The sequence below is a fragment of the Somniosus microcephalus genome, chromosome 11, assembly GCF_052327205.1.
Source record: "Somniosus microcephalus isolate GS21.2 chromosome 11, FLI_Smic_1.0, whole genome shotgun sequence".
NCBI classification, from domain to species: Eukaryota; Metazoa; Chordata; class Chondrichthyes; order Squaliformes; family Somniosidae; genus Somniosus; species Somniosus microcephalus.
In genome coordinates, this window is record NC_140997.1 from 82,681,306 (window position 1) to 82,692,920 (window position 11,615).

Below are 11,615 nucleotides of genomic sequence, written 5' to 3' on the forward strand. Positions count from 1 at the left end.
AGCTGGCCACTGGGGTAACAGCTGGACACAGGGAGTGACTGCTGGGCACTGGGGGTAACAGCTGGACACAGGGGTAACAGTGGTCACTGGGGGTAACAACTGGACACTGGGACAAAATCTGGACACTGGGGGCAACATCAGGAGGCTAGGGAAACAGCTAGACACTGGTGCAACAGCTTGACACCGATGGACTCAGCTGGATACTGGTGTAACATCTGGACTCTGGGGTGACAACTGATCACAGCATGTACCATCAGCACAGTGGTGGCAACACCTGGACACTGGAGTAACAGCTGAACACAGTGGCAACAGCTGGACACTGGTGTATCAACTGGACATGGGCAATGTCTGGACACTGGATCAAGAGCTGGTCACTGGACGCAACAGATGGACACCGGGATGTCATCTGGAATCTTGGGGAAACAGCTGCACACTGAGGACAACATCTGGATGTCGGGGTAACAGCTGGACACTGGGGTAACAGCTGGACACTGGGAGTGACTGCTGGACACTGGGGATAGCAGCTGGACACAGGGGTAACAGTGGTCACTGGGGGCAACAGCTGGACACTGGGGCAACAGCTGGGCACTGGGATAACAGCTGGACACTGGGAGTGACTGCTGGGCACAGGGGGTAACAGCTGGACACAGGGGTAACAGTCGTCACTGGGGGCAACAACTGGACACTGGGGCAAAAACTAGACACGGGGCAACAGCTGGATATTGGGTAAACAGCTGGAGACTGGGGCAAAAGCGCATCACTGGGGGCAAGATCTGGATAGTTGGCAAGAATTGGAAACTGGAGGGCCACAGCTGGACACTGGGGTAACAGGTGGAGAATGGGAGTGACTGCTGGACACAGGGGGTAACAGCTGGACAAAGGGGGTAACAGTGGTCTTTGGGGGAAGCACCTGGATGAAAGGGCAACAGCTGGTCACTGGGGGAACAGCTATAAACTGGGCAATAGAAGGATGCTGGGGCAACAGCTGCACACTGTTGAAACAGCTGGAAACTGGAAGTGACTGCAGGACACTGGGAGTAACAGTGGACTCAGGGGTAACAGTGGACACTGGGGGCAACAGCTGGACACTGGGCTGACATCTGGTCACTGGGGTAACAACTGGATACTGGGGGCAACAGCTGCACACTGGGTTATCAGCTGGACACTGGGGGAAACAGCTGGTAACTGCAGACAGCAGCTGGATACTGGGGTAAAATCAGGACACTGGGGGCAACATCAGGAGGCTAGGGAAACAGCTAGACACTGGTGCAACAGCTTGACACCGATGGACTCAGCTGGACACTGTTGTAACATCTGGACACTGGGGTGACAACTGATCACAGCATGTAACATCTGCACAGTGGTGGCAACATCTGGACACTGGAGTAACAGCTGAACACAGTGGCAACAGCTAGACACTGGTGTAGCAACTGGACATGGGCAATGTCTGGACACTAGATCAAGAGCTGGACACTGGACGCAACAGATGGACACCGGGGAGACATCTGGACACTTGGGGAAACAGCTGCACACTGAGGAAAACATCTGGATGCTGGGGTAACAGCTGGACACTGGGAGTGACTGCTGGACACTGGGGATAGCAGCTGGACACAGGGGTAACAGTGGTCACTGGGGGCAAAAGCTGAAAATGGGGCATCAGCTGGGCACTGGATTAACAGCTGGACAGTGGGAGCGACTGCTGGACACTGAAGGTAACAGCTGGACACAGGGGTAACAGTGGTCACTGGGGCAAAAGCTAGACACGGGGGCAACAGCTGGACACTGGGGAAACAGCTGGAGACTCGGGCAAAAGCGGGTCACAGGGGGCAAGATCTGGATAGTTGGCAAGAACTGGAAACTGGAGGGCAAAAGATGGACACTGGGAGTGACTGCTGGACACTGGGGGTAACAGCTGGACACAGGGGTAACAGTGGTCATTGGGTGCAAGACCTGAACATAAGGGCAACAGCTGGTCACAGGGGGCAACAGCTGTACACTGGGGAATAGCAGAACACTGGGGCAACAGCTGCACACTGTGTTAACAGCTGGACACTGGAAGTGACTGCTGGACACTGGGGGTAACAGCTGGACTCAGGGGTAATAGTGGACACTGGGGGCAACAGCTGGACACTGGGGGCAGCAGTTGGGCACTGGATCAAGAGCTGGACACTGGACACAAAAGCTGGACACCAGGGTGATATCTGGACACTTGGGGAAATAGCTGCACACTGAGGACAACATCTGGATGTTGGGGTAACAGCTGGACACTGGGGTAACAGCTGGACACTGGGAGTGAATTCCGGACACTGGGGATAGCAGCTGGTCACAGGGGTAACTTGGTCACTGGGGGCAACAGCTGGACACTGGGGCAACAGCTGGGCACTGGGGTAACAGCTGGACACAGGGAGTGACTGCTGGGCACTGGGGGTAACAGCTGGACACAGGGGTAACAGTGGTCACTGGGGGCAACAACTGGACACTGGGGCAAAATCTGGACACTGGGGGCAACATCAGGAGGCTAGGGAAACAGCTAGACACTGGTGCAACAGCTTGACACTGATGGACTCAGCTGGACACTGGTTTAACATCTGGACTCTGGGGTGACAACTGATCACAGCATGTACCAGCTGCACAGTGGTGGCAACATCTGGACACTGGAGTAACAGCTGAACACAGTGGCAACAGCTGGACACTGGTGTATCAACTGGACATGGGCAATGTCTGGATACTGGATCAAGAGCTGGTCACTGGACGCAACAGATGGACACCGGGATGACATCTGGAATCTTGGGGAAACAGCTGCACACTGAGGACCACATCTGGATGTTGGGGTAACAGTTGGACACTGGGGTAACAGCTGGACACTGGGAGTGAATGCTGGACACTGGGGATAGCAGCTGGACACAGGGGTAACAGTGGTCACTGGGGGCAACAGCTGGACACTGGGGCAACAGCTGGGCACTGGGATAACAGCTGGACACTGGGAGTGACTGCTGGGCACAGGAGGTAACAGCTGGACACAGGGGTAACAGTCGTCACTGGGGGCAACAACTGGACACTGGGGCAAAAACTAGACATGGGGCAACAGCTGGATGTTGGGTAAACAGCTGGAAAATGGGAGTGTCTGCTGGACACAGGGGGTAACAGCTGGAGACAGGGGTAACAGTGGTCTTTGGGGGAAGCACCTGGGTGTAAGGGCAACAGCTGGTCACTGGGGGAACAGCTATAAACTGGGCAATAGATGGATGCTGGGGCACCAGCTGCACACTGTGGTAACAGCTGGAAACTGGAAGTGACTGCAGGACACTCGGAGTAACAGTGGACTCAGGGGTAACAGTGGACACTGGGATAACAGCTGGACACTGGGAGTGACTGCTGGACACTGGGGATAGCAGCTGGACACAGGGGTAACAGTGGTCACTGGGGCAACAGCTGGACACTGGGGCAACAGCTGGGCACTGGGATAACAGCTGGACACTGGGAGTGACTGCTGGGCACAGGGGGTAACAGCTGGACACAGGGGTAACAGTCGTCACTGGGGGCAACAACTGGACACTGGGGCAAAAACTAGACGGGGCAGCAGCTGGATATTTGGTAAACAGCTGGAGACTGGGGCAAAAGCGCATCACTGGGGGCAAGATCTGGATAGTTGGCAAGAATTGGAAACTGGAGGGCAACAGCTGGACACTGGGGTAACAGCTGGACAATGGGAGTGACTGCTGGACACAGGGGGTAACAGCTGGAGACAGGGGTAACAGTGGTCTTTGGGGGAAGCACCTGGACGTAAGGGCAACAGCTGGTCACTGGGGGAACAGCTATAAACTGGGCAATAGAAGGATGCTGGGGCAACAGCTGCACACTGTGGTAACAGCTGGAAACTGGAAGTGACTGCAGGACACTGGGAGTAACAGTGGACTCAGGGGTAACAGTGGACACTGGGGGCAACAGCTGGACAGTGGCCTGACATCTGGTCACTGGGGTATCAACTGGATACTGGGGGCAACAGCTGCACACTGGGGTATCAGCTGGACACTGGGGGAAATAGCTGGTCACTGCAGACAGCAGCTGGACACTGGGGTAAAATCTGGACACTGGGGGCAACATCAGGAGGCTAGGGAAACAGCTAGACACTGGTGCAACAGCTGGACACCGATGGACTCAGCTGGACACTGGTGTAACTTCTGGACACTGGGGTGACAACTGATCAAAGCATGTAACATCTGCACAGTGGTGGCAACATCTGGACACTGGAGTAAAAGCTGAACACAGTGGCAACAGCTAGAAACTGGTGTAGCAACTGGACATGGGCAATGTCTGGACACTAGATCAAGAGCTGGACACTGGACGCAACAGATGGACACCGGGGTGACATCTGGACTCTTGGGGAAACAGCTGCACACTGAGGACAACATCTGGATGCTGGGGTAACAGCTGGACACTGGGAGTGACTGCTGGGCACTGGGGATAGCAGCTGGACACAGGGGTAATAGTGGACACTGGGGGCAACTGCTGGACACTGGGGGCAACAGTGGTCACTGGATCAAAAGCTGGACACTGGACACAAAAGCTGGACACCGGGGTGATATCTGGACACTTGGGGAAATAGCTGCACACTGAGAACAACATCTGGATGTTGGGGTAACAGCTGGACACTGGGGTAACAGCTGGACACTGGGAGTGACTTCCGGACACTGGGGATAGCAGCTGGTCACAGGGGTAACTTGGTCACTGGGGGCAACAGCTGGACACTGGGGCAACAGCTGGGCACTGGGGTAACAGCTGGACACAGGGAGTGACTGCTGGGCACTGGGGGCAACAGCTGGACACAGGGGTAACAGTGGTCACGGGGGCCACAGCTGACACTGGGGCATCAGCTGGGCACTGGATTAACAGCTGGACAGTGGGAGTGACTGCTGGACACTGAAGGTAACAGCTGGACACAGGGGTAACAGTGCTCACTGGGGGCAACATCTGGTCACTGGGGCAAAAGCTAGACATGGGGACAACAGCTGGACACTGGGGAAACAGCTGGAGACTAGGGCAAAAGCGGGTCACAGGGGGCAAGATCTGGATAGTTGGCAAGAACTGGAAACTGGGGGGCAAAAGATGGACACTGGGAGTGACTGCTGGACACTGGGGGTAACAGCTGGACACAGGTGTAACAGTGGTCATTGGGTGCAAGACCTGGACATAAGGGCAACAGCTGGTCACTGGGGGCAACAGCTGTACACTGGGGAATAGCAGAACACTGGGGCAACAGCTGCACACTGTGTTTACAGCTGGACACTGGAAGTGACTGCTGGACACTGGGGTAACAGCTGGACTCGGGTAATAGTGGACACTGGGGGCAACAGCTGGACACTGGGGGCAACAGCTGGGCACTGGATCAAGAGCTGTACACTGGACACAAAAGCTGGACACCAGGGTGATATCTGGACACTTGGGGAAATAGCTGCACACTGAGGACAACATCTGGATGTTGGGGTAACGGCTGGAGACTGGGGTAACAGCTGGACACTGGGAGTGACTTCCGGACACTGGGGATAGCAGCTGGTCACAGGGGTAACTTGGTCACTGGGGGCAACAGCTGGACACTGGGGCAAGAGCTGGGCACTGCAGACAGCAGCTGGACACTGGGGTAACATCTGGACACTGGGAGCAACATCAGGAGGCTGGGGATATAGATAGACACTGGGGCAACAGCTGGACACCGATGGCCTCAGCTGGACACTGGGGTAACAGTGGGACATTGGGGTGGCAGCTAGACACTGGGGAAACAGCGGGACAATGGGGGGCAACATCTGGATACTGGAAGGTAGTAGCTGGACACTGGGGAACAGCGGGGCACTGGAGGGCACCATCTGGTGCTGGAAGGTAGCAGCTGGATACTGGAGCAAACGCTTGACCCTGGGGCACAAAAACTGGACATTGGGGGCAGAAGCTGGATAAAGCAGCAACATCTGGAAACTGGGGGGAACACCTGGACAGTGGGGCAACAGCATGACACTGGGGACAACAGTTGGATACTGGGCCAACAGCTGTACACTAGGTTAACAGCGGGAATCTGATGGTAACAGCTGGTCACTGGTGGCAACAGCTGGACACTGGGGAATAGCTAGACACTGGGGCTACAGCTGGACACTGGGGTAACAGCTGGGCATTGGGACTGACTGCTGGACACTGGGGTAACAGCTGGACACTGGTGTAACAGCTGGACACTGTGGCATCAAATCAACACTAGGGCAACATTTGGACACGGGGGGCAACAGAGGGACACTGGAGGCCAACATCTGGACATTGGGCGTAACAGCTGATCATTAGGGGCAACAGCTGGACACTGGGGTAACATCTGGACACTGGTGTAACATCTGGACACTGGGGCCAACAGCAGGAGCCAGGTTCAACATCTAGACACAGGGGTAACTGTGGTGTATGTGCCTTTAAGAGCCCCAGGTGTGCTGTAATGCCGGTAATTGCCACTCAGGCTATATAAGCCTGTATATTGTGTATATCCGTTAGAGCCCCCCCCCAGACTTTGCTTAGTAAATACCTATGAACCAACTCCTGTCTTCAGTGTCTTTATCAACACACGGACACTACAGTGGCGATGAAGTGGAAACGGACTTACCTGCAATTCGGCAGCACCTCAAGGACATCGATACCTCGGGCGTCCAGAAGACTCAAGGAAGTGAGAGAAGCTGTGGTTTCACCAGCTGGCCAAGCTGGTGGCAGGTACTGCGCTAATCCATCCTGGGCATCAGGCTGGAGCTCCAGCGGCTGGCTCTACAGCTGAGACCGGCAGCGAAATCGGAGGCAAGCAATAACAGACTGGGAGGGAGCACTCGGGAGATGGCCGGTGCGGCAAGCAGGTCAGCGTTCAGACCTCTGGCAGGAACGAGTCTCCAACAGTAAATAAAAAATAAAAAAAGAGAACGGAAACCGCAGTAAACAGCGTTGTTATCGGCAGCAGCGGCGGGAAAGCACGGGAAGTGCCATATCTTTGCTACAGAAAAGAAAAAAAGCGCGGGAAGCGCCATATCTTTTCTGAAATGCCTAAGTCTGGCAATATTGATGCTTTTGATAGCGAAATAGAGGATTGGACCACATACGTGGAAAGAGTAGAGGTATATTGCACTGCAAATGGAATAGAAGATGAAAAATAAGCTTCAGTACTTCTGAACTTAATGGGCGCAAAGACATACAGGCTGTTACGAAATTTAATCACTCCAGCCAAACCAAAGGACAAGAATTTTAAAGAAATTGTTGATACCCTGCAGGAGCACTTAAACCCAACACCGCTGCTGATAGCGGAATGATTCAAGTTCTTCAAGAGAAATCAGCACAAGAATGAAAGTAACGCTGATTACCTAACCGAATTAAGAAAGCTATCAAAGTACTGCCAATTCGGGCAGGACTATCAGATTATCTTCGAGACAAATTCGTTTGCGGTCTCTTAAGTGAAGGAACACAAAAAAGATTGCTTTCTGAAAAAGATTTAACATTGGACAAAGCTGTCAGTATGGCTGTATCATACGAAGCAGCAGCAAAAGGAGCTGCAGAGATACAACAAAAGACACAGGACTTTGGCACCCATGAAATGACACAGGGTTTCAAAAGATGTTATCGCTGCGGCAGATCCACCCATAACCAGAGGGACTGCTGGTTCAAGGACAAAGCATGCAGGCAATGCGGAAAGATTGGACACATTGCACGGGTATGCCGATCTGGACAAAATAAATCCACTGACAGAAAAAAAAAATCAATAAAGAAAAGTACACGAAGGTACAAATGATGACGGACAGTAGCTCCGAAGACCAGAAGAGTGATAGCGACTTCGAAAACAAGAGACTAAGCTGTCTCAAATTACAAAATGTACTTGACAAAGATGATTACCAAACCATTTGGGTTACCCTCACAATAGCAGGGTCCCCAGTTAAAATGGAGCTAGATGCAGGATCAGCTCTAACCGTAATAAATCGACGGGATTACGAGAGGCTATTTTCGCATATACCTCTAAAAGACACATCCATTATCTTAAAAACATATACGGGGCAGAAAGTATACCCCAAAGGAAAAATAAGGGTGCCTGTTGTATACAACAGCAAAGAAATACAAAAGTTGTATTTATACATTCTACAAGGTGGTGGTCCACCGTTGTTGGGATGTGAATGGATCAGGAAGATACGTTTAGTCTGGCACTCCATTCAGGCACTGACGGTGACCAGTAAGGAAAAAAACAATGATGACATCATACCTGAACGATTAAAAGACATCTTGGCCAACGCCAAAGAAGTGTTTCAAGAGAAACTAGGAACCTTGAAAGGCATCACCGCCTCAATAAAAGTGGAAGATGCAGCAATTCCCAAATTTTTTAAGGCAAGACCGGTGCCATACGCAATACGTCCAGCAGTCGAGGCAGAGCTGGAGAATTTGGAAAAAGCAGGCGTATTATCCAAAATAGATTGGAGCGAATGGGCAACACCCATCGTTCCAGTCATGAAAAAAGCATTGAATAAAGATAAATCTGAAGAACAGAGAAAAATTTGCATCTGTGGTGACTTCAAGGTGACTGTAAACCCGATCCTTCACACAGTACAGTATCCTCTTCCGAGGATAGAAGATATTTTTGCCTCACTATCCGGAGGGAAACGTTTGACCAAAATTGACTTGGCACAGGCATATCTACAGATGGAGGTTGAGGAGGCCTCTAAAAAGTATCTCACGATAAACACACACAAAGGCCTGTACCAGTACAATCGACTGGTTTTTGGAGTAGCATCAGCTCCGGCTATCTGGCAAAGAGCTATGGAGCAAGTCCTGCAAGGGATTCCGGGGACTCAATGCTACCTAGTACGACATCCTTGTAACAGGAGAAAACGACAACGAGCACCTTGCCAATTTGGAGCAGGTGCTCACTAGGCTGAAATCAGATATCATATTGTGGCCACATAATTAATAATGAAGGGTTGCATAAGTCACCTGAAAAAATTGAAGCGGTCATAAAAGCCCCAGCACCTGAAAATGTTTCACAATTAAGGTCATTCCTGGAATTAATAAATTACTATCATAAATTTTTACCGAACTTATCAACTCTTCCACACCCTCTTAATGAACTTCTACAAACAGGAGTGATTTGGAAATGGAACGAAGACTGTAAACGTGCCTTTCATAAATGCAAAGACTTAATCACATCCAAAGAAGTTTTGGCTCATTACAACCCATCGCTGCCAATCAGACTGGCGTGCGATGCATCCCTTTACGGCATAGGAGCAGTATTATCCCATAAATTCCCTGATGGCTCACAACGTCCGATAGCTTTTGTGTCACGCTCATTCAACTCAACTGAGCGTAACTATGCCCAAATCGACAGGGAAGCACTCAGCCTGGTATGGGGAGTAAAGAAATTCAACCATTACCTACACGGACAAAAATTTACCTTGTTGACTGACCATCAACCCCTCATCTCCATATTCAACCCTAAAAAAGGTGTTCCCATTATGACAGCGCAAAGGCTACAGAGGTGGTCCCTTTTTCTAGGGGCACACCAATACAACATAGAATACAAAGGGTCAAAACAGCATGGGAATGCTGATGGTTTATCGCACCTACCATTGCCAACGGTAGAAGAGGCACCTACAGTAGTCCCAGTAGAGATGTTCCACTCCACCATAGTGGAATGTCTACAAGTGACAAATTCTGCCATTGAAAGGGAGACGAGAAATGACCCGACTCTCTCACGGGTCTACGATTTAACAGTGAAGGGATGGCCAGCACATGGCGAACCACTGTTGCCAGCATTCTCGCAAAGAAGAGAACAGCTGTCAGTGTGCCGAGGAACCTTGATGTGTGGATGCAGAGTGGTGATTCCACCCAAACTCCAGGATAAAGTGCTAAAGGAGCTTGACGAGGGGCATCTGGGTGGAGTGAAAATGAAGAACCTAGCTAGGGCGTTTGTATGGTGGCCAGGTATCGATGGAGACATCGAAGAAATGACCAAAAGCTGCCTAGGATGCCAGAAGGTCCAAAACGCTCCACCACAAGCCCCTCTACATCCATGGGAGTGGTCCTCATCTCCATGGCAAAGGGTACACATCGACTTTGCTGGTCCATTTATGGACTCAATGTTCTTAATCGCGGTTGATGCACACTCCAAGTGGCCGGAGGTAATAAAGATGTCCTCCACCACCATGGAAAAATCCATCACAGTATTAAGGACCATATTTGCCAGGAATGGGCTGCCAGAACAGATATGTTCTGATAATGGACTGCAATTTGTGTCCGAAGAATTCAGAAAGTTCTTAAAAAACAATGGGGTTGAGCACTACACGTCCGCCCCATACCATCCCGCCACCAATGGATTGGCTGAAAGGTTTGTCCAGACCTTCAAGAAGGCCATAAAGGCCATGGGTAATGAAGACATAAAACTTCAGCACAAGGTGGATAACTTCTTATTCGCATACAGGAATGCAACACATATTGTTACCAACCAAACTCCTGCCATGATGTTCTTCAATAGAAACCTAAGATGCCAGCTGGATTTGGTCAAGCCCAACATCAGAAGGGACATGGAGAACCGGCAGTTTCAAGGCATGAATGAAAGGCCAACTAGAACCTTCCAGATAGGTCAACAAGTTTTGGCCCGGGACTACCGTACCGAGAAATGGCAGCCTGGAACTATCTGCACATGACTAGGACCACTGATGTATACTGTGGACATCGGAGAAAGCATAATAAGGCACCATGCTGACCAAATCATAAAGTCATCCGAAAAGGGACAACCTACACCACAACTCTATACATCTAACGATGAAGTAGAGATACCCATATCTACATCCGATCCGGTGATACTGGAACCCGATGAACATGACACTGGCATTCAAGCCGAATCAGCCTTGCCAGAAGAACCTACTACACCAACAGAAACTACTACACCCCCGAGGCGTTATCCGGACCGAGTCAGGAAGCCTCCTGAGAGACTAACTTATAATTAATTAACTACAGCAATGTATATTATTTTGCTTATAACATGTAATTAATAATTACTTAAAATATGATGTACTGGTTAGCTAAAAGGGGAGGAATTGTGGTGTATGTGCCTTTAAGAGCCCCAGGTGTGCTGTAATGCCGGTAATTGCCACTCGGGCTATATAAGCCTGTATATTGTGTATATCCGTTAGAAACCCCCCCAGACTTTGCTTAATAAATACCTATGAATCAACTCCTGTCTTCAGTGTCTTTATCAACACATGGACACTACAGTAACGGTGGTCACTGGGGGCAACATCTGGACACTGGCTCAACAGCCTGTCACTTGGGGCAACAGCTGGAAACTGGGGAAAATCAGGTCACTGGGGCAACAGCTGGACCCTGGGATAACAGCTGGACACAGGGGTATCAGACTTGGGGCAACAGTTGGACACTGGGGAATAGCTGCACACTGGGGCAACAGCTGGACACTGGGGTAAAAGCTGGACACTGGTCATGACTGCAGGGCTTTGGGGTAACACATGGCCACAGGGGTAACAGCGGTCACTGGAAACTGGCGCAAGGGCTGGTAACTGGGGGCAACAGCTGAACATGGTGGTAACAGCTGGACACTGGAAGTGACTGCTGGA